We start from the raw sequence: 15,395 nt of genomic DNA, 5'->3' as shown, positions 1-15,395 counted from the left end.
TGATTAGAATAGTCATGGTCCAGTAGGGCATTGACGGTATCACTTTATGGCAAGTACACGTTGCAACTGGCCTGTTTTGCCTGATGCACCGACTTTTCGTATTTGGCAAGGATCGCGTGCCTTCGTAGCTCAGGGGTTAGAGCACTGGTCTTGTAAACCAGGGGTCGAGAGTTCAAATCTCTCCGAGGGCTTTCAGGAAATGTCCGTTTAAAGTTGGCCTAACATGACTCCTCTTTCGAGCGGGTTGCGGCTATTTGCATTGCTTGGACTCGTATCAAAGCGTGAGAAATATGACGGTAACGTTTTGAGTAAAAAAATAAAAGTATTTTGCTTAGAGTTGACTTAGGAAGTGAGTCCGTGTTCACGCGTTCACGGCCGGTTAGCTCAGTCGGCTAGAGCGTCGTGCTAATAACGCGAATGTCGTGGGTTCGAGCCCCACACTGGCCATTTTACGGGCTTTGCCGTCACGTTGACGGGATCAAAACAACCTGGGTGCACTGCCACGTTGCTAGATTTTACTGGTGATCTGCCCGTGCTGTGGCGTGTGTTGACGGCGCATGAAAAGAAACCTTGCTCCAGGGGAGGCTCGAACTCCCGATCTTCGCATGTCTTTGTCGATACTGACTTATAAGTACGACGCGCTAACCGACTACGCCACTGGAGCCCGTGGATGTTAACGGGAAAGCTGAGGTCCGTGATTAGAATAGTCATGGTCCAGTAGGGCATTGACGGTATCACTTTATGGCAAGTACACGTTGCAACTGGCCTGTTTTGCCTGATGCACCGACTTTTCGTATTTGGCAAGGATCGCGTGCCTTCGTAGCTCAGGGGTTAGAGCACTGGTCTTGTAAACCAGGGGTCGAGAGTTCAAATCTCTCCGAGGGCTTTCAGGGAATGTCCGTTTAAAGTTGGCCTAACATGACTCCTCTTTCGAGCGGGTTGCGGCCATTTGCATTGCTTGGACTCGTATCAAAGCGTGAGAAATATGACGGTAACGTTTTGAGTAAAAAAATAAAAGTATTTTGCTTAGAGTTGACTTAGGAAGTGAGTCCGTGTTCACGCGTTCACGGCCGGTTAGCTCAGTCGGCTAGAGCGTCGTGCTAATAACGCGAATGTCGTGGGTTCGAGCCCCACACTGGCCATTTTACGGGTTTTGCCGTCACGTTGACGGGATCAAAACAACCTGGGTGCACTGCCACGTTGCTAGATTTTACTGCTGATCTGCCCGTGCTGTGGCGTGTGTTGACGGCGCATGAAAAGAAACCTTGCTCCAGGGGAGGCTCGAACTCCCGATCTTCGCATGTCTTTGTCGATACTGACTTATAAGTACGACGCGCTAACCGACTACGCCACTGGAGCCCGTGGATGTTAACGGGAAAGCTGAGGTCCGTGATTAGAATAGTCATGGTCCAGTAGGGCATTGACGGTATCACTTTATGGCAAGTACACGTTGCAACTGGCCTGTTTTGCCTGATGCACCGACTTTTCGTATTTGGCAAGGATCGCGTGCCTTCGTAGCTCAGGGGTTAGAGCACTGGTCTTGTAAACCAGGGGTCGAGAGTTCAAATCTCTCCGAGGGCTTTCAGGGAATGTCCGTTTAAAGTTGGCCTAACATGACTCCTCTTTCGAGCGGGTTGCGGCTATTTGCATTGCTTGGACTCGTATCAAAGCGTGAGAAATATGACGGTAACGTTTTGAGTAAAAAAATAAAAGTATTTTGCTTAGAGTTGACTTAGGAAGTGAGTCCGTGTTCACGTGTTCACGGTCGGTTAGCTCAGTCGGCTAGAGCGTCGTGCTAATAACGCGAATGTCGTGGGTTCGAGCCCCACACTGGCCATTTTACGGGCTTTGCCGTCACGTTGACGGGATCAAAACAACCTGGGTGCACTGCCACGTTGCTAGATTTTACTGGTGATCTGCCCGTGCTGTGGCGTGTGTTGACGGCGCATGAAAAGAAACCTTGCTCCAGGGGAGGCTCGAACTCCCGATCTTCGCATGTCTTTGTCGATACTGACTTATAAGTACGACGCGCTAACCGACTACGCCACTGGAGCCCGTGGATGTTAACGGGAAAGCTGAGGTCCGTGATTAGAATAGTCATGGTCCAGTAGGGCATTGACGGTATCACTTTATGGCAAGTACACGTTGCAACTGGCCTGTTTTGCCTGATGCACCGACTTTTCGTATTTGGCAAGGATCGCGTGCCTTCGTAGCTCAGGGGTTAGAGCACTGGTCTTGTAAACCAGGGGTCGAGAGTTCAAATCTCTCCGAGGGCTTTCAGGGAATGTCCGTTTAAAGTTGGCCTAACATGACTCCTCTTTCGAGCGGGTTGCGGCTATTTGCATTGCTTGGACTCGTATCAAAGCGTGAGAAATATGACGGTAACGTTTTGAGTAAAAAAATAAAAGTATTTTGCTTAGAGTTGACTTAGGAAGTGAGTCCGTGTTCACGCGTTCACGGCCGGTTAGCTCAGTCGGCTAGAGCGTCGTGCTAATAACGCGAATGTCGTGGGTTCGAGCCCCACACTGGCCATTTTACGGGCTTTGCCGTCACGTTGACGGGATCAAAACAACCTGGGTGCACTGCCACGTTGCTAGATTTTACTGGTGATCTGCCCGTGCTGTGGCGTGTGTTGACGGCGCATGAAAAGAAACCTTGCTCCAGGGGAGGCTCGAACTCCCGATCTTCGCATGTCTTTGTCGATACTGACTTATAAGTACGACGCGCTAACCGACTACGCCACTGGAGCCCGTGGATGTTAACGGGAAAGCTGAGGTCCGTGATTAGAATAGTCATGGTCCAGTAGGGCATTGACGGTATCACTTTATGGCAAGTACACGTTGCAACTGGCCTGTTTTGCCTGATGCACCGACTTTTCGTATTTGGCAAGGATCGCGTGCCTTCGTAGCTCAGGGGTTAGAGCACTGGTCTTGTAAACCAGGGGTCGAGAGTTCAAATCTCTCCGAGGGCTTTCAGGGAATGTCCGTTTGAAGTTGGCCTAACATGACTCCTCTTTCGAGCGGGTTGCGGCTATTTGCATTGCTTGGACTCGTATCAAAGCGTGAGAAATATGACGGTAACGTTTTGAGTAAAAAATAAAAGTATTTTGCTTAGAGTTGACTTAGGAAGTGAGTCCGTGTTCACGCGTTCACGGCCGGTTAGCTCAGTCGGCTAGAGCGTCGTGCTAATAACGCGAATGTCGTGGGTTCGAGCCCCACACTGGCCATTTTACGGGCTTTGCCGTCACGTTGACGGGATCAAAACAACCTGGGTGCACTGCCACGTTGCTAGATTTTACTGGTGATCTGCCCGTGCTGTGGCGTGTGTTGACGGCGCATGAAAAGAAACCTTGCTCCAGGGGAGGCTCGAACTCCCGATCTTCGCATGTCTTTGTCGATACTGACTTATAAGTACGACGCGCTAACCGACTACGCCACTGGAGCCCGTGGATGTTAACGGGAAAGCTGAGGTCCGTGATTAGAATAGTCATGGTCCAGTAGGGCATTGACGGTATCACTTTATGGCAAGTACACGTTGCAACTGGCCTGTTTTGCCTGATGCACCGACTTTTCGTATTTGGCAAGGATCGCGTGCCTTCGTAGCTCAGGGGTTAGAGCACTGGTCTTGTAAACCAGGGGTCGAGAGTTCAAATCTCTCCGAGGGCTTTCAGGGAATGTCCGTTTAAAGTTGGCCTAACATGACTCCTCTTTCGAGCGGGTTGCGGCTATTTGCATTGCTTGGACTCGTATCAAAGCGTGAGAAATATGACGGTTACGTTTTGAGTAAAAAAATAAAAGTATTTTGCTTAGAGTTGACTTAGGAAGTGAGTCCGTGTTCACGTGTTCACGGTCGGTTAGCTCAGTCGGCTAGAGCGTCGTGCTAATAACGCGAATGTCGTGGGTTCGAGCCCCACACTGGCCATTTTACGGGCTTTGCCGTCACGTTGACGGGATCAAAACAACCTGGGTGCACTGCCACGTTGCTAGATTTTACTGGTGATCTGCCCGTGCTGTGGCGTGTGTTGACGGCGCATGAAAAGAAACCTTGCTCCAGGGGAGGCTCGAACTCCCGATCTTCGCATGTCTTTGTCGATACTGACTTATAAGTACGACGCGCTAACCGACTACGCCACTGGAGCCCGTGGATGTTAACGGGAAAGCTGAGGTCCGTGATTAGAATAGTCATGGTCCAGTAGGGCATTGACGGTATCACTTTATGGCAAGTACACGTTGCAACTGGCCTGTTTTGCCTGATGCACCGACTTTTCGTATTTGGCAAGGATCGCGTGCCTTCGTAGCTCAGGGGTTAGAGCACTGGTCTTGTAAACCAGGGGTCGAGAGTTCAAATCTCTCCGAGGGCTTTCAGGGAATGTCCGTTTAAAGTTGGCCTAACATGACTCCTCTTTCGAGCGGGTTGCGGCTATTTGCATTGCTTGGACTCGTATCAAAGCGTGAGAAATATGACGGTAACGTTTTGAGTAAAAAAATAAAAGTATTTTGCTTAGAGTTGACTTAGGAAGTGAGTCCGTGTTCACGCGTTCACGGCCGGTTAGCTCAGTCGGCTAGAGCGTCGTGCTAATAACGCGAATGTCGTGGGTTCGAGCCCCACACTGGCCATTTTACGGGCTTTGCCGTCACGTTGACGGGATCAAAACAACCTGGGTGCACTGCCACGTTGCTAGATTTTACTGGTGATCTGCCCGTGCTGTGGCGTGTGTTGACGGCGCATGAAAAGAAACCTTGCTCCAGGGGAGGCTCGAACTCCCGATCTTCGCATGTCTTTGTCGATACTGACTTATAAGTACGACGCGCTAACCGACTACGCCACTGGAGCCCGTGGATGTTAACGGGAAAGCTGAGGTCCGTGATTAGAATAGTCATGGTCCAGTAGGGCATTGACGGTATCACTTTATGGCAAGTACACGTTGCAACTGGCCTGTTTTGCCTGATGCACCGACTTTTCGTATTTGGCAAGGATCGCGTGCCTTCGTAGCTCAGGGGTTAGAGCACTGGTCTTGTAAACCAGGGGTCGAGAGTTCAAATCTCTCCGAGGGCTTTCAGGGAATGTCCGTTTAAAGTTGGCCTAACATGACTCCTCTTTCGAGCGGGTTGCGGCTATTTGCATTGCTTGGACTCGTATCAAAGCGTGAGAAATATGACGGTAACGTTTTGAGTAAAAAAATAAAAGTATTTTGCTTAGAGTTGACTTAGGAAGTGAGTCCGTGTTCACGCGTTCACGGCCGGTTAGCTCAGTCGGCTAGAGCGTCGTGCTAATAACGCGAATGTCGTGGGTTCGGGCCCCACACTGGCCATTTTACGGGCTTTGCCGTCACGTTGACGGGATCAAAACAACCTGGGTGCACTGCCACGTTGCTAGATTTTACTGGTGATCTGCCCGTGCTGTGGCGTGTGTTGACGGCGCATGAAAAAAAAAACCTTGCTCCAGGGGAGGCTCGAACTCCCGATCTTCGCATGTCTTTGTCGATACTGACTTATAAGTACGACGCGCTAACCGACTACGCCACTGGAGCCCGTGGATGTTAACGGGAAAGCTGAGGTCCGTGATTAGAATAGTCATGGTCCAGTAGGGCATTGACGGTATCACTTTATGGCAAGTACACGTTGCAACTGGCCTGTTTTGCCTGATGCACCGACTTTTCGTATTTGGCAAGGATCGCGTGCCTTCGTAGCTCAGGGGTTAGAGCACTGGTCTTGTAAACCAGGGGTCGAGAGTTCAAATCTCTCCGAGGGCTTTCAGGGAATGTCCGTTTGAAGTTGGCCTAACATGACTCCTCTTTCGAGCGGGTTGCGGCTATTTGCATTGCTTGGACTCGTATCAAAGCGTGAGAAATATGACGGTAACGTTTTGAGTAAAAAATAAAAGTATTTTGCTTAGAGTTGACTTAGGAAGTGAGTCCGTGTTCACGCGTTCACGGCCGGTTAGCTCAGTCGGCTAGAGCGTCGTGCTAATAACGCGAATGTCGTGGGTTCGAGCCCCACACTGGCCATTTTACGGGCTTTGCCGTCACGTTGACGGGATCAAAACAACCTGGGTGCACTGCCACGTTGCTAGATTTTACTGGTGATCTGCCCGTGCTGTGGCGTGTGTTGACGGCGCATGAAAAGAAACCTTGCTCCAGGGGAGGCTCGAACTCCCGATCTTCGCATGTCTTTGTCGATACTGACTTATAAGTACGACGCGCTAACCGACTACGCCACTGGAGCCCGTGGATGTTAACGGGAAAGCTGAGGTCCGTGATTAGAATAGTCATGGTCCAGTAGGGCATTGACGGTATCACTTTATGGCAAGTACACGTTGCAACTGGCCTGTTTTGCCTGATGCACCGACTTTTCGTATTTGGCAAGGATCGCGTGCCTTCGTAGCTCAGGGGTTAGAGCACTGGTCTTGTAAACCAGGGGTCGAGAGTTCAAATCTCTCCGAGGGCTTTCAGGGAATGTCCGTTTAAAGTTGGCCTAACATGACTCCTCTTTCGAGCGGGTTGCGGCTATTTGCATTGCTTGGACTCGTATCAAAGCGTGAGAAATATGACGGTAACGTTTTGAGTAAAAAAATAAAAGTATTTTGCTTAGAGTTGACTTAGGAAGTGAGTCCGTGTTCACGCGTTCACGGCCGGTTAGCTCAGTCGGCTAGAGCGTCGTGCTAATAACGCGAATGTCGTGGGTTCGAGCCCCACACTGGCCATTTTACGGGCTTTGCCGTCACGTTGACGGGATCAAAACAACCTGGGTGCACTGCCACGTTGCTAGATTTTACTGGTGATCTGCCCGTGCTGTGGCGTGTGTTGACGGCGCATGAAAAGAAACCTTGCTCCAGGGGAGGCTCGAACTCCCGATCTTCGCATGTCTTTGTCGATACTGACTTATAAGTACGACGCGCTAACCGACTACGCCACTGGAGCCCGTGGATGTTAACGGGAAAGCTGAGGTCCGTGATTAGAATAGTCATGGTCCAGTAGGGCATTGACGGTATCACTTTATGGCAAGTACACGTTGCAACTGGCCTGTTTTGCCTGATGCACCGACTTTTCGTAGCTCAGGGGTTAGAGCTCAGGGGTTAGAGCACTGGTCTTGTAAACCAGGGGTCGAGAGTTCAAATCTCTCCGAGGGCTTTCAGGGAATGTCCGTTTAAAGTTGGCCTAACATGACTCCTCTTTCGAGCGGGTTGCGGCTATTTGCATTGCTTGGACTCGTATCAAAGCGTGAGAAATATGACGGTAACGTTTTGAGTAAAAAAATAAAAGTATTTTGCTTAGAGTTGACTTAGGAAGTGAGTCCGTGTTCACGCGTTCACGGCCGGTTAGCTCAGTCGGCTAGAGCGTCGTGCTAATAACGCGAATGTCGTGGGTTCGAGCCCCACACTGGCCATTTTACGGGCTTTGCCGTCACGTTGACGGGATCAAAACAACCTGGGTGCACTGCCACGTTGCTAGATTTTACTGGTGATCTGCCCGTGCTGTGGCGTGTGTTGACGGCGCATGAAAAGAAACCTTGCTCCAGGGGAGGCTCGAACTCCCGATCTTCGCATGTCTTTGTCGATACTGACTTATAAGTACGACGCGCTAACCGACTACGCCACTGGAGCCCGTGGATGTTAACGGGAAAGCTGAGGTCCGTGATTAGAATAGTCATGGTCCAGTAGGGCATTGACGGTATCACTTTATGGCAAGTACACGTTGCAACTGGCCTGTTTTGCCTGATGCACCGACTTTTCGTATTTGGCAAGGATCGCGTGCCTTCGTAGCTCAGGGGTTAGAGCACTGGTCTTGTAAACCAGGGGTCGAGAGTTCAAATCTCTCCGAGGGCTTTCAGGGAATGTCCGTTTAAAGTTGGCCTAACATGACTCCTCTTTCGAGCGGGTTGCGGCTATTTGCATTGCTTGGACTCGTATCAAAGCGTGAGAAATATGACGGTAACGTTTTGAGTAAAAAAATAAAAGTATTTTGCTTAGAGTTGACTTAGGAAGTGAGTCCGTGTTCACGCGTTCACGGCCGGTTAGCTCAGTCGGCTAGAGCGTCGTGCTAATAACGCGAATGTCGTGGGTTCGAGCCCCACACTGGCCATTTTACGGGCTTTGCCGTCACGTTGACGGGATCAAAACAACCTGGGTGCACTGCCACGTTGCTAGATTTTACTGGTGATCTGCCCGTGCTGTGGCGTGTGTTGACGGCGCATGAAAAGAAACCTTGCTCCAGGGGAGGCTCGAACTCCCGATCTTCGCATGTCTTTGTCGATACTGACTTATAAGTACGACGCGCTAACCGACTACGCCACTGGAGCCCGTGGATGTTAACGGGAAAGCTGAGGTCCGTGATTAGAATAGTCATGGTCCAGTAGGGCATTGACGGTATCACTTTATGGCAAGTACACGTTGCAACTGGCCTGTTTTGCCTGATGCACCGACTTTTCGTATTTGGCAAGGATCGCGTGCCTTCGTAGCTCAGGGGTTAGAGCACTGGTCTTGTAAACCAGGGGTCGAGAGTTCAAATCTCTCCGAGGGCTTTCAGGGAATGTCCGTTTAAAGTTGGCCTAACATGACTCCTCTTTCGAGCGGGTTGCGGCTATTTGCATTGCTTGGACTCGTATCAAAGCGTGAGAAATATGACGGTAACGTTTTGAGTAAAAAAATAAAAGTATTTTGCTTAGAGTTGACTTAGGAAGTGAGTCCGTGTTCACGCGTTCACGGCCGGTTAGCTCAGTCGGCTAGAGCGGCGTGCTAATAACGCGAATGTCGTGGGTTCGAGCCCCACACTGGCCATTTTACGGGCTTTGCCGTCACGTTGACGGGATCAAAACAACCTGGGTGCACTGCCACGTTGCTAGATTTTACTGGTGATCTGCCCGTGCTGTGGCGTGTGTTGACGGCGCATGAAAAGAAACCTTGCTCCAGGGGAGGCTCGAACTCCCGATCTTCGCATGTCTTTGTCGATACTGACTTATAAGTACGACGCGCTAACCGACTACGCCACTGGAGCCCGTGGATGTTAACGGGAAAGCTGAGGTCCGTGATTAGAATAGTCATGGTCCAGTAGGGCATTGACGGTATCACTTTATGGCAAGTACACGTTGCAACTGGCCTGTTTTGCCTGATGCACCGACTTTTCGTATTTGGCAAGGATCGCGTGCCTTCGTAGCTCAGGGGTTAGAGCACTGGTCTTGTAAACCAGGGGTCGAGAGTTCAAATCTCTCCGAGGGCTTTCAGGGAATGTCCGTTTAAAGTTGGCCTAACATGACTCCTCTTTCGAGCGGGTTGCGGCTATTTGCATTGCTTGGACTCGTATCAAAGCGTGAGAAATATGACGGTAACGTTTTGAGTAAAAAAATAAAAGTATTTTGCTTAGAGTTGACTTAGGAAGTGAGTCCGTGTTCACGCGTTCACGGCCGGTTAGCTCAGTCGGCTAGAGCGTCGTGCTAATAACGCGAATGTCGTGGGTTCGAGCCCCACACTGGCCATTTTACGGGCTTTGCCGTCACGTTGACGGGATCAAAACAACCTGGGTGCACTGCCACGTTGCTAGATTTTACTGGTGATCTGCCCGTGCTGTGGCGTGTGTTGACGGCGCATGAAAAGAAACCTTGCTCCAGGGGAGGCTCGAACTCCCGATCTTCGCATGTCTTTGTCGATACTGACTTATAAGTACGACGCGCTAACCGACTACGCCACTGGAGCCCGTGGATGTTAACGGGAAAGCTGAGGTCCGTGATTAGAATAGTCATGGTCCAGTAGGGCATTGACGGTATCACTTTATGGCAAGTACACGTTGCAACTGGCCTGTTTTGCCTGATGCACCGACTTTTCGTATTTGGCAAGGATCGCGTGCCTTCGTAGCTCAGGGGTTAGAGCACTGGTCTTGTAAACCAGGGGTCGAGAGTTCAAATCTCTCCGAGGGCTTTCAGGGAATGTCCGTTTAAAGTTGGCCTAACATGACTCCTCTTTCGAGCGGGTTGCGGCTATTTGCATTGCTTGGACTCGTATCAAAGCGTGAGAAATATGACGGTAACGTTTTGAGTAAAAAAATAAAAGTATTTTGCTTAGAGTTGACTTAGGAAGTGAGTCCGTGTTCACGCGTTCACGGCCGGTTAGCTCAGTCGGCTAGAGCGTCGTGCTAATAACGCGAATGTCGTGGGTTCGAGCCCCACACTGGCCATTTTACGGGCTTTGCCGTCACGTTGACGGGATCAAAACAACCTGGGTGCACTGCCACGTTGCTAGATTTTACTGGTGATCTGCCCGTGCTGTGGCGTGTGTTGACGGCGCATGAAAAGAAACCTTGCTCCAGGGGAGGCTCGAACTCCCGATCTTCGCATGTCTTTGTCGATACTGACTTATAAGTACGACGCGCTAACCGACTACGCCACTGGAGCCCGTGGATGTTAACGGGAAAGCTGAGGTCCGTGATTAGAATAGTCATGGTCCAGTAGGGCATTGACGGTATCACTTTATGGCAAGTACACGTTGCAACTGGCCTGTTTTGCCTGATGCACCGACTTTTCGTATTTGGCAAGGATTGCGTGCCTTCGTAGCTCAGGGGTTAGAGCACTGGTCTTGTAAACCAGGGTCGAGAGTTCAAATCTCTCCGAGGGCTTTCAGGGAATGTCCGTTTAAAGTTGGCCTAACATGACTCCTCTTTCGAGCGGGTTGCGGCTATTTGCATTGCTTGGACTCGTATCAAAGCGTGAGAAATATGACGGTAACGTTTTGAGTAAAAAAATAAAAGTATTTTGCTTAGAGTTGACTTAGGAAGTGAGTCCGTGTTCACGCGTTCACGGCCGGTTAGCTTAGTCGGCTAGAGCGTCGTGCTAATAACGCGAATGTCGTGGGTTCGAGCCCCACACTGGCCATTTTACGGGCTTTGCCGTCACGTTGACGGGATCAAAACAACCTGGGTGCACTGCCACGTTGCTAGATTTTACTGGTGATCTGCCCGTGCTGTGGCGTGTGTTGACGGCGCATGAAAAGAAACCTTGCTCCAGGGGAGGCTCGAACTCCCGATCTTCGCATGTCTTTGTCGATACTGACTTATAAGTACGACGCGCTAACCGACTACGCCACTGGAGCCCGTGGATGTTAACGGGAAAGCTGAGGTCCGTGATTAGAATAGTCATGGTCCAGTAGGGCATTGACGGTATCACTTTATGGCAAGTACACGTTGCAACTGGCCTGTTTTGCCTGATGCACCGACTTTTCGTATTTGGCAAGGATCGCGTGCCTTCGTAGCTCAGGGGTTAGAGCACTGGTCTTGTAAACCAGGGGTCGAGAGTTCAAATCTCTCCGAGGGCTTTCAGGGAATGTCCGTTTAAAGTTGGCCTAACATGACTCCTCTTTCGAGCGGGTTGCGGCTATTTGCATTGCTTGGACTCGTATCAAAGCGTGAGAAATATGACGGTAACGTTTTGAGTAAAAAAATAAAAGTATTTTGCTTAGAGTTGACTTAGGAATGGAGTCCGTATTCACGCGTTCACGGCCGGTTAGCTCAGTCGGCTAGAGCGTCGTGCTAATAACGCGAATGTCGTGGGTTCGAGCCCCACACTGGCCATTTTACGGGCTTCGCCGTCACGTTGACGGGATCAAAACAACCTGGGTGCACTGCCACGTTGCTAGATTTTACTGGTGATCTGCCCGTGCTGTGGCGTGTGTTGACGGCGCATGAAAAGAAACCTTGCTCCAGGGGAGGCTCGAACTCCCGATCTTCGCATGTCTTTGTCGATACTGACTTATAAGTACGACGCGCTAACCGACTACGCCACTGGAGCCCGTGGATGTTAACGGGAAAGCTGAGGTCCGTGATTAGAATAGTCATGGTCCAGTAGGGCATTGACGGTATCACTTTATGGCAAGTACACGTTGCAACTGGCCTGTTTTGCCTGATGCACCGACTTTTCGTATTTGGCAAGGATCGCGTGCCTTCGTAGCTCAGGGGTTAGAGCACTGGTCTTGTAAACCAGGGGTCGAGAGTTCAAATCTCTCCGAGGGCTTTCAGGGAATGTCCGTTTAAAGTTGGCCTAACATGACTCCTCTTTCGAGCGGGTTGCGGCTATTTGCATTGCTTGGACTCGTATCAAAGCGTGAGAAATATGACGGTAACGTTTTGAGTAAAAAAATAAAAGTATTTTGCTTAGAGTTGACTTAGGAAGTGAGTCCGTGTTCACGCGTTCACGGCCGGTTAGCTCAGTCGGCTAGAGCGTCATGCTAATAACGCGAATGTCGTGGGTTCGAGCCCCACACTGGCCATTTTACGGGCTTTGCCGTCACGTTGACGGGATCAAAACAACCTGGGTGCACTGCCACGTTGCTAGATTTTACTGGTGATCTGCCCGTGCTGTGGCGTGTGTTGACGGCGCATGAAAAGAAACCTTGCTCCAGGGGAGGCTCGAACTCCCGATCTTCGCATGTCTTTGTCGATACTGACTTATAAGTACGACGCGCTAACCGACTACGCCACTGGAGCCCGTGGATGTTAACGGGAAAGCTGAGGTCCGTGATTAGAATAGTCATGGTCCAGTAGGGCATTGACGGTATCACTTTATGGCAAGTACACGTTGCAACTGGCCTGTTTTGCCTGATGCACCGACTTTTCGTATTTGGCAAGGATCGCGTGCCTTCGTAGCTCAGGGGTTAGAGCACTGGTCTTGTAAACCAGGGGTCGAGAGTTCAAATCTCTCCGAGGGCTTTCAGGGAATGTCCGTTTAAAGTTGGCCTAACATGACTCCTCTTTCGAGCGGGTTGCGGCTATTTGCATTGCTTGGACTCGTATCAAAGCGTGAGAAATATGACGGTAACGTTTTGAGTAAAAAAATAAAAGTATTTTGCTTAGAGTTGACTTAGGAAGTGAGTCCGTGTTCACGCGTTCACGGCCGGTTAGCTCAGTCGGCTAGAGCGTCGTGCTAATAACGCGAATGTCGTGGGTTCGAGCCCCACACTGGCCATTTTACGGGCTTTGCCGTCACGTTGACGGGATCAAAACAACCTGGGTGCACTGCCACGTTGCTAGATTTTACTGGGGATCTGCCCGTGCTGTGGCGTGTGTTGACGGCGCATGAAAAGAAACCTTGCTCCAGGGGAGGCTCGAACTCCCGATCTTCGCATGTCTTTGTCGATACTGACTTATAAGTACGACGCGCTAACCGACTACGCCACTGGAGCCCGTGGATGTTAACGGGAAAGCTGAGGTCCGTGATTAGAATAGTCATGGTCCAGTAGGGCATTGACGGTATCACTTTATGGCAAGTACACGTTGCAACTGGCCTGTTTTGCCTGATGCACCGACTTTTCGTATTTGGCAAGGATCGCGTGCCTTCGTAGCTCAGGGGTTAGAGCACTGGTCTTGTAAACCAGGGGTCGAGAGTTCAAATCTCTCCGAGGGCTTTCAGGGAATGTCCGTTTAAAGTTGGCCTAACATGACTCCTCTTTCGAGCGGGTTGCGGCTATTTGCATTGCTTGGACTCGTATCAAAGCGTGAGAAATATGACGGTAACGTTTTGAGTAAAAAAATAAAAGTATTTTGCTTAGAGTTGACTTAGGAAGTGAGTCCGTGTTCACGCGTTCACGGCCGGTTAGCTCAGTCGGCTAGAGCGTCGTGCTAATAACGCGAATGTCGTGGGTTCGAGCCCCACACTGGCCATTTTACGGGCTTTGCCGTCACGTTGACGGGATCAAAACAACCTGGGTGCACTGCCACGTTGCTAGATTTTACTGGTGATCTGCCCGTGCTGTGGCGTGTGTTGACGGCGCATGAAAAGAAACCTTGCTCCAAGGGAGGCTCGAACTCCCGATCTTCGCATGTCTTTGTCGATACTGACTTATAAGTACGACGCGCTAACCGACTACGCCACTGGAGCCCGTGGATGTTAACGGGAAAGCTGAGGTCCGTGATTAAAATAGTCATGGTCCAGTAGGGCATTGACGGTATCACTTTATGGCAAGTACACGTTGCAACTGGCCTGTTTTGCCTGATGCACCGACTTTTCGTATTTGGCAAGGATCGCGTGCCTTCGTAGCTCAGGGGTTAGAGCACTGGTCTTGTAAACCAGGGGTCGAGAGTTCAAATCTCTCCGAGGGCTTTCAGGGAATGTCCGTTTAAAGTTGGCCTAACATGACTCCTCTTTCGAGCGGGTTGCGGCTATTTGCATTGCTTGGACTCGTATCAAAGCGTGAGAAATATGACGGTAACGTTTTGAGTAAAAAAATAAAAGTATTTTGCTTAGAGTTGACTTAGGAAGTGAGTCCGTGTTCACGCGTTCACGGCCGGTTAGCTCAGTCGGCTAGAGCGTCGTGCTAATAACGCGAGTGTCGTGGGTTCGAGCCCCACACTGGCCATTTTACGGGCTTTGCCGTCACGTTGACGGGATCAAAACAACCTGGGTGCACTGCCACGTTGCTAGATTTTACTGGTGATCTGCCCGTGCTGTGGCGTGTGTTGACGGCGCATGAAAAGAAACCTTGCTCCGGGGGAGGCTCGAACTCCCGATCTTCGCATGTCTTTGTCGATACTGACTTATAAGTACGACGCGCTAACCGACTACGCCACTGGAGCCCGTGGATGTTAACGGGAAAGCTGAGGTCCGTGATTAGAATAGTCATGGTCCAGTAGGGCATTGACGGTATCACTTTATGGCAAGTACACGTTGCAACTGGCCTGTTTTGCCTGATGCACCGACTTTTCGTATTTGGCAAGGATCGCGTGCCTTCGTAGCTCAGGGGTTAGAGCACTGGTCTTGTAAACCAGGGGTCCAGAGTTCAAATCTCTCCGAGGGCTTTCAGGGAATGTCCGTTTAAAGTTGGCCTAACATGACTCCTCTTTCGAGCGGGTTGCGGCTATTTGCATTGCTTGGACTCGTATCAAAGCGTGAGAAATATGACGGTAACGTTTTGAGTAAAAAAATAAAAGTATTTTGCTTAGAGTTGACTTAGGAAGTGAGTCCGTGTTCACGCGTTCACGGCCGGTTAGCTCAGTCGGCTAGAGCGTCGTGCTAATAACGCGAATGTCGTGGGTTCGAGCCCCACACTGGCCATTTTACGGGCTTTGCCGTCACGTTGACGGGATCAAAACAACCTGGGTGCACTGCCACGTTGCTAGATTTTACTGGTGATCTGCCCGTGCTGTGGCGTGTGTTGACGGCGCATGAAAAGAAACCTTGCTCCAGGGGAGGCTCGAACTCCCGATCTTCGCATGTCTTTGTCGATACTGACTTATAAGTACGACGCGCTAACCGACTACGCCACTGGAGCCCGTGGATGTTAACGGGAAAGCTGAGGTCCGTGATTAGAATAGTCATGGTCCAGTAGGGCATTGACGGTATCACTTTATGGCAAGTACACGTTGCAACTGGCCTGTTTTGCCTGATGCACCGACTTTTCGTATTTGGCAAGGATCGCGT

At 50.4% G+C, this 15,395-nt stretch overlaps 56 non-coding genes across 56 annotated transcripts; 36 read left to right on the top strand and 20 right to left on the bottom strand.

The window, feature by feature from the left end:
• Positions 1 to 118: 118 nt before the first annotated feature.
• On the top strand, positions 119 to 191 carry Trnat-ugu (transfer RNA threonine (anticodon UGU)). The gene has a single exon. It is a non-coding gene; the product is annotated as a tRNA-Thr (tRNA).
• A 182-nt stretch (positions 192 to 373) lies between these two features.
• Trnai-aau (transfer RNA isoleucine (anticodon AAU)) lies at positions 374 to 447 on the top strand. Its single transcript has one exon. It is a non-coding gene; the product is annotated as a tRNA-Ile (tRNA).
• A 124-nt stretch (positions 448 to 571) lies between these two features.
• On the bottom strand, positions 572 to 664 carry Trnai-uau (transfer RNA isoleucine (anticodon UAU)). Its single transcript is given in 2 exon segments — positions 572 to 607; positions 627 to 664. It is a non-coding gene; the product is annotated as a tRNA-Ile (tRNA).
• A 149-nt stretch (positions 665 to 813) lies between these two features.
• Positions 814 to 886, top strand: Trnat-ugu (transfer RNA threonine (anticodon UGU)). The gene has a single exon. It is a non-coding gene; the product is annotated as a tRNA-Thr (tRNA).
• Positions 887 to 1,068: 182 nt separating this feature from the next.
• Positions 1,069 to 1,142, top strand: Trnai-aau (transfer RNA isoleucine (anticodon AAU)). Its single transcript has one exon. It is a non-coding gene; the product is annotated as a tRNA-Ile (tRNA).
• A 124-nt stretch (positions 1,143 to 1,266) lies between these two features.
• On the bottom strand, positions 1,267 to 1,359 carry Trnai-uau (transfer RNA isoleucine (anticodon UAU)). The gene is given in 2 exon segments: positions 1,267 to 1,302; positions 1,322 to 1,359. It is a non-coding gene; the product is annotated as a tRNA-Ile (tRNA).
• A 149-nt stretch (positions 1,360 to 1,508) lies between these two features.
• Positions 1,509 to 1,581, top strand: Trnat-ugu (transfer RNA threonine (anticodon UGU)). Its single transcript has one exon. It is a non-coding gene; the product is annotated as a tRNA-Thr (tRNA).
• A 380-nt stretch (positions 1,582 to 1,961) lies between these two features.
• On the bottom strand, positions 1,962 to 2,054 carry Trnai-uau (transfer RNA isoleucine (anticodon UAU)). The gene is given in 2 exon segments: positions 1,962 to 1,997; positions 2,017 to 2,054. It is a non-coding gene; the product is annotated as a tRNA-Ile (tRNA).
• A 149-nt stretch (positions 2,055 to 2,203) lies between these two features.
• On the top strand, positions 2,204 to 2,276 carry Trnat-ugu (transfer RNA threonine (anticodon UGU)). Its single transcript has one exon. It is a non-coding gene; the product is annotated as a tRNA-Thr (tRNA).
• A 182-nt stretch (positions 2,277 to 2,458) lies between these two features.
• On the top strand, positions 2,459 to 2,532 carry Trnai-aau (transfer RNA isoleucine (anticodon AAU)). Its single transcript has one exon. It is a non-coding gene; the product is annotated as a tRNA-Ile (tRNA).
• Positions 2,533 to 2,656: 124 nt separating this feature from the next.
• On the bottom strand, positions 2,657 to 2,749 carry Trnai-uau (transfer RNA isoleucine (anticodon UAU)). The gene is given in 2 exon segments: positions 2,657 to 2,692; positions 2,712 to 2,749. It is a non-coding gene; the product is annotated as a tRNA-Ile (tRNA).
• Positions 2,750 to 2,898: 149 nt separating this feature from the next.
• Positions 2,899 to 2,971, top strand: Trnat-ugu (transfer RNA threonine (anticodon UGU)). The gene has a single exon. It is a non-coding gene; the product is annotated as a tRNA-Thr (tRNA).
• A 181-nt stretch (positions 2,972 to 3,152) lies between these two features.
• On the top strand, positions 3,153 to 3,226 carry Trnai-aau (transfer RNA isoleucine (anticodon AAU)). The gene has a single exon. It is a non-coding gene; the product is annotated as a tRNA-Ile (tRNA).
• A 124-nt stretch (positions 3,227 to 3,350) lies between these two features.
• Trnai-uau (transfer RNA isoleucine (anticodon UAU)) lies at positions 3,351 to 3,443 on the bottom strand. The gene is given in 2 exon segments: positions 3,351 to 3,386; positions 3,406 to 3,443. It is a non-coding gene; the product is annotated as a tRNA-Ile (tRNA).
• A 149-nt stretch (positions 3,444 to 3,592) lies between these two features.
• Positions 3,593 to 3,665, top strand: Trnat-ugu (transfer RNA threonine (anticodon UGU)). Its single transcript has one exon. It is a non-coding gene; the product is annotated as a tRNA-Thr (tRNA).
• Positions 3,666 to 4,045: 380 nt separating this feature from the next.
• On the bottom strand, positions 4,046 to 4,138 carry Trnai-uau (transfer RNA isoleucine (anticodon UAU)). Its single transcript is given in 2 exon segments — positions 4,046 to 4,081; positions 4,101 to 4,138. It is a non-coding gene; the product is annotated as a tRNA-Ile (tRNA).
• A 149-nt stretch (positions 4,139 to 4,287) lies between these two features.
• Trnat-ugu (transfer RNA threonine (anticodon UGU)) lies at positions 4,288 to 4,360 on the top strand. The gene has a single exon. It is a non-coding gene; the product is annotated as a tRNA-Thr (tRNA).
• Positions 4,361 to 4,542: 182 nt separating this feature from the next.
• Positions 4,543 to 4,616, top strand: Trnai-aau (transfer RNA isoleucine (anticodon AAU)). The gene has a single exon. It is a non-coding gene; the product is annotated as a tRNA-Ile (tRNA).
• A 124-nt stretch (positions 4,617 to 4,740) lies between these two features.
• Trnai-uau (transfer RNA isoleucine (anticodon UAU)) lies at positions 4,741 to 4,833 on the bottom strand. The gene is given in 2 exon segments: positions 4,741 to 4,776; positions 4,796 to 4,833. It is a non-coding gene; the product is annotated as a tRNA-Ile (tRNA).
• Positions 4,834 to 4,982: 149 nt separating this feature from the next.
• Trnat-ugu (transfer RNA threonine (anticodon UGU)) lies at positions 4,983 to 5,055 on the top strand. Its single transcript has one exon. It is a non-coding gene; the product is annotated as a tRNA-Thr (tRNA).
• Positions 5,056 to 5,437: 382 nt separating this feature from the next.
• Positions 5,438 to 5,530, bottom strand: Trnai-uau (transfer RNA isoleucine (anticodon UAU)). Its single transcript is given in 2 exon segments — positions 5,438 to 5,473; positions 5,493 to 5,530. It is a non-coding gene; the product is annotated as a tRNA-Ile (tRNA).
• Positions 5,531 to 5,679: 149 nt separating this feature from the next.
• On the top strand, positions 5,680 to 5,752 carry Trnat-ugu (transfer RNA threonine (anticodon UGU)). Its single transcript has one exon. It is a non-coding gene; the product is annotated as a tRNA-Thr (tRNA).
• A 181-nt stretch (positions 5,753 to 5,933) lies between these two features.
• On the top strand, positions 5,934 to 6,007 carry Trnai-aau (transfer RNA isoleucine (anticodon AAU)). The gene has a single exon. It is a non-coding gene; the product is annotated as a tRNA-Ile (tRNA).
• Positions 6,008 to 6,131: 124 nt separating this feature from the next.
• On the bottom strand, positions 6,132 to 6,224 carry Trnai-uau (transfer RNA isoleucine (anticodon UAU)). Its single transcript is given in 2 exon segments — positions 6,132 to 6,167; positions 6,187 to 6,224. It is a non-coding gene; the product is annotated as a tRNA-Ile (tRNA).
• Positions 6,225 to 6,373: 149 nt separating this feature from the next.
• On the top strand, positions 6,374 to 6,446 carry Trnat-ugu (transfer RNA threonine (anticodon UGU)). The gene has a single exon. It is a non-coding gene; the product is annotated as a tRNA-Thr (tRNA).
• A 182-nt stretch (positions 6,447 to 6,628) lies between these two features.
• Trnai-aau (transfer RNA isoleucine (anticodon AAU)) lies at positions 6,629 to 6,702 on the top strand. The gene has a single exon. It is a non-coding gene; the product is annotated as a tRNA-Ile (tRNA).
• Positions 6,703 to 6,826: 124 nt separating this feature from the next.
• On the bottom strand, positions 6,827 to 6,919 carry Trnai-uau (transfer RNA isoleucine (anticodon UAU)). The gene is given in 2 exon segments: positions 6,827 to 6,862; positions 6,882 to 6,919. It is a non-coding gene; the product is annotated as a tRNA-Ile (tRNA).
• Positions 6,920 to 7,311: 392 nt separating this feature from the next.
• On the top strand, positions 7,312 to 7,385 carry Trnai-aau (transfer RNA isoleucine (anticodon AAU)). The gene has a single exon. It is a non-coding gene; the product is annotated as a tRNA-Ile (tRNA).
• Positions 7,386 to 7,509: 124 nt separating this feature from the next.
• On the bottom strand, positions 7,510 to 7,602 carry Trnai-uau (transfer RNA isoleucine (anticodon UAU)). The gene is given in 2 exon segments: positions 7,510 to 7,545; positions 7,565 to 7,602. It is a non-coding gene; the product is annotated as a tRNA-Ile (tRNA).
• Positions 7,603 to 7,751: 149 nt separating this feature from the next.
• Trnat-ugu (transfer RNA threonine (anticodon UGU)) lies at positions 7,752 to 7,824 on the top strand. The gene has a single exon. It is a non-coding gene; the product is annotated as a tRNA-Thr (tRNA).
• A 182-nt stretch (positions 7,825 to 8,006) lies between these two features.
• Trnai-aau (transfer RNA isoleucine (anticodon AAU)) lies at positions 8,007 to 8,080 on the top strand. The gene has a single exon. It is a non-coding gene; the product is annotated as a tRNA-Ile (tRNA).
• Positions 8,081 to 8,204: 124 nt separating this feature from the next.
• Positions 8,205 to 8,297, bottom strand: Trnai-uau (transfer RNA isoleucine (anticodon UAU)). Its single transcript is given in 2 exon segments — positions 8,205 to 8,240; positions 8,260 to 8,297. It is a non-coding gene; the product is annotated as a tRNA-Ile (tRNA).
• Positions 8,298 to 8,446: 149 nt separating this feature from the next.
• Positions 8,447 to 8,519, top strand: Trnat-ugu (transfer RNA threonine (anticodon UGU)). Its single transcript has one exon. It is a non-coding gene; the product is annotated as a tRNA-Thr (tRNA).
• Positions 8,520 to 8,899: 380 nt separating this feature from the next.
• Positions 8,900 to 8,992, bottom strand: Trnai-uau (transfer RNA isoleucine (anticodon UAU)). The gene is given in 2 exon segments: positions 8,900 to 8,935; positions 8,955 to 8,992. It is a non-coding gene; the product is annotated as a tRNA-Ile (tRNA).
• A 149-nt stretch (positions 8,993 to 9,141) lies between these two features.
• Trnat-ugu (transfer RNA threonine (anticodon UGU)) lies at positions 9,142 to 9,214 on the top strand. The gene has a single exon. It is a non-coding gene; the product is annotated as a tRNA-Thr (tRNA).
• Positions 9,215 to 9,396: 182 nt separating this feature from the next.
• On the top strand, positions 9,397 to 9,470 carry Trnai-aau (transfer RNA isoleucine (anticodon AAU)). Its single transcript has one exon. It is a non-coding gene; the product is annotated as a tRNA-Ile (tRNA).
• Positions 9,471 to 9,594: 124 nt separating this feature from the next.
• Positions 9,595 to 9,687, bottom strand: Trnai-uau (transfer RNA isoleucine (anticodon UAU)). Its single transcript is given in 2 exon segments — positions 9,595 to 9,630; positions 9,650 to 9,687. It is a non-coding gene; the product is annotated as a tRNA-Ile (tRNA).
• Positions 9,688 to 9,836: 149 nt separating this feature from the next.
• Trnat-ugu (transfer RNA threonine (anticodon UGU)) lies at positions 9,837 to 9,909 on the top strand. Its single transcript has one exon. It is a non-coding gene; the product is annotated as a tRNA-Thr (tRNA).
• A 182-nt stretch (positions 9,910 to 10,091) lies between these two features.
• Positions 10,092 to 10,165, top strand: Trnai-aau (transfer RNA isoleucine (anticodon AAU)). The gene has a single exon. It is a non-coding gene; the product is annotated as a tRNA-Ile (tRNA).
• A 124-nt stretch (positions 10,166 to 10,289) lies between these two features.
• Positions 10,290 to 10,382, bottom strand: Trnai-uau (transfer RNA isoleucine (anticodon UAU)). Its single transcript is given in 2 exon segments — positions 10,290 to 10,325; positions 10,345 to 10,382. It is a non-coding gene; the product is annotated as a tRNA-Ile (tRNA).
• Positions 10,383 to 10,531: 149 nt separating this feature from the next.
• On the top strand, positions 10,532 to 10,603 carry Trnat-ugu (transfer RNA threonine (anticodon UGU)). The gene has a single exon. It is a non-coding gene; the product is annotated as a tRNA-Thr (tRNA).
• Positions 10,604 to 10,983: 380 nt separating this feature from the next.
• On the bottom strand, positions 10,984 to 11,076 carry Trnai-uau (transfer RNA isoleucine (anticodon UAU)). Its single transcript is given in 2 exon segments — positions 10,984 to 11,019; positions 11,039 to 11,076. It is a non-coding gene; the product is annotated as a tRNA-Ile (tRNA).
• A 149-nt stretch (positions 11,077 to 11,225) lies between these two features.
• On the top strand, positions 11,226 to 11,298 carry Trnat-ugu (transfer RNA threonine (anticodon UGU)). The gene has a single exon. It is a non-coding gene; the product is annotated as a tRNA-Thr (tRNA).
• A 182-nt stretch (positions 11,299 to 11,480) lies between these two features.
• On the top strand, positions 11,481 to 11,554 carry Trnai-aau (transfer RNA isoleucine (anticodon AAU)). The gene has a single exon. It is a non-coding gene; the product is annotated as a tRNA-Ile (tRNA).
• Positions 11,555 to 11,678: 124 nt separating this feature from the next.
• Positions 11,679 to 11,771, bottom strand: Trnai-uau (transfer RNA isoleucine (anticodon UAU)). The gene is given in 2 exon segments: positions 11,679 to 11,714; positions 11,734 to 11,771. It is a non-coding gene; the product is annotated as a tRNA-Ile (tRNA).
• Positions 11,772 to 11,920: 149 nt separating this feature from the next.
• On the top strand, positions 11,921 to 11,993 carry Trnat-ugu (transfer RNA threonine (anticodon UGU)). Its single transcript has one exon. It is a non-coding gene; the product is annotated as a tRNA-Thr (tRNA).
• Positions 11,994 to 12,373: 380 nt separating this feature from the next.
• On the bottom strand, positions 12,374 to 12,466 carry Trnai-uau (transfer RNA isoleucine (anticodon UAU)). Its single transcript is given in 2 exon segments — positions 12,374 to 12,409; positions 12,429 to 12,466. It is a non-coding gene; the product is annotated as a tRNA-Ile (tRNA).
• Positions 12,467 to 12,615: 149 nt separating this feature from the next.
• Trnat-ugu (transfer RNA threonine (anticodon UGU)) lies at positions 12,616 to 12,688 on the top strand. Its single transcript has one exon. It is a non-coding gene; the product is annotated as a tRNA-Thr (tRNA).
• Positions 12,689 to 12,870: 182 nt separating this feature from the next.
• Positions 12,871 to 12,944, top strand: Trnai-aau (transfer RNA isoleucine (anticodon AAU)). The gene has a single exon. It is a non-coding gene; the product is annotated as a tRNA-Ile (tRNA).
• A 124-nt stretch (positions 12,945 to 13,068) lies between these two features.
• Positions 13,069 to 13,161, bottom strand: Trnai-uau (transfer RNA isoleucine (anticodon UAU)). Its single transcript is given in 2 exon segments — positions 13,069 to 13,104; positions 13,124 to 13,161. It is a non-coding gene; the product is annotated as a tRNA-Ile (tRNA).
• Positions 13,162 to 13,310: 149 nt separating this feature from the next.
• Positions 13,311 to 13,383, top strand: Trnat-ugu (transfer RNA threonine (anticodon UGU)). The gene has a single exon. It is a non-coding gene; the product is annotated as a tRNA-Thr (tRNA).
• Positions 13,384 to 13,565: 182 nt separating this feature from the next.
• Positions 13,566 to 13,639, top strand: Trnai-aau (transfer RNA isoleucine (anticodon AAU)). The gene has a single exon. It is a non-coding gene; the product is annotated as a tRNA-Ile (tRNA).
• A 366-nt stretch (positions 13,640 to 14,005) lies between these two features.
• Trnat-ugu (transfer RNA threonine (anticodon UGU)) lies at positions 14,006 to 14,078 on the top strand. The gene has a single exon. It is a non-coding gene; the product is annotated as a tRNA-Thr (tRNA).
• Positions 14,079 to 14,700: 622 nt separating this feature from the next.
• Trnat-ugu (transfer RNA threonine (anticodon UGU)) lies at positions 14,701 to 14,773 on the top strand. Its single transcript has one exon. It is a non-coding gene; the product is annotated as a tRNA-Thr (tRNA).
• A 182-nt stretch (positions 14,774 to 14,955) lies between these two features.
• On the top strand, positions 14,956 to 15,029 carry Trnai-aau (transfer RNA isoleucine (anticodon AAU)). Its single transcript has one exon. It is a non-coding gene; the product is annotated as a tRNA-Ile (tRNA).
• Positions 15,030 to 15,153: 124 nt separating this feature from the next.
• Positions 15,154 to 15,246, bottom strand: Trnai-uau (transfer RNA isoleucine (anticodon UAU)). Its single transcript is given in 2 exon segments — positions 15,154 to 15,189; positions 15,209 to 15,246. It is a non-coding gene; the product is annotated as a tRNA-Ile (tRNA).
• Positions 15,247 to 15,395: the final 149 nt, after the last annotated feature.

Source organism: Hydractinia symbiolongicarpus, chromosome 4, assembly GCF_029227915.1.
Source record: "Hydractinia symbiolongicarpus strain clone_291-10 chromosome 4, HSymV2.1, whole genome shotgun sequence".
Lineage (NCBI taxonomy): Eukaryota > Metazoa > Cnidaria > Hydrozoa > Anthoathecata > Hydractiniidae > Hydractinia > Hydractinia symbiolongicarpus.
The sequence above is the reverse complement of the archived record's forward strand: the minus strand, read 5'-3'. Positions and strand labels throughout refer to the sequence as shown.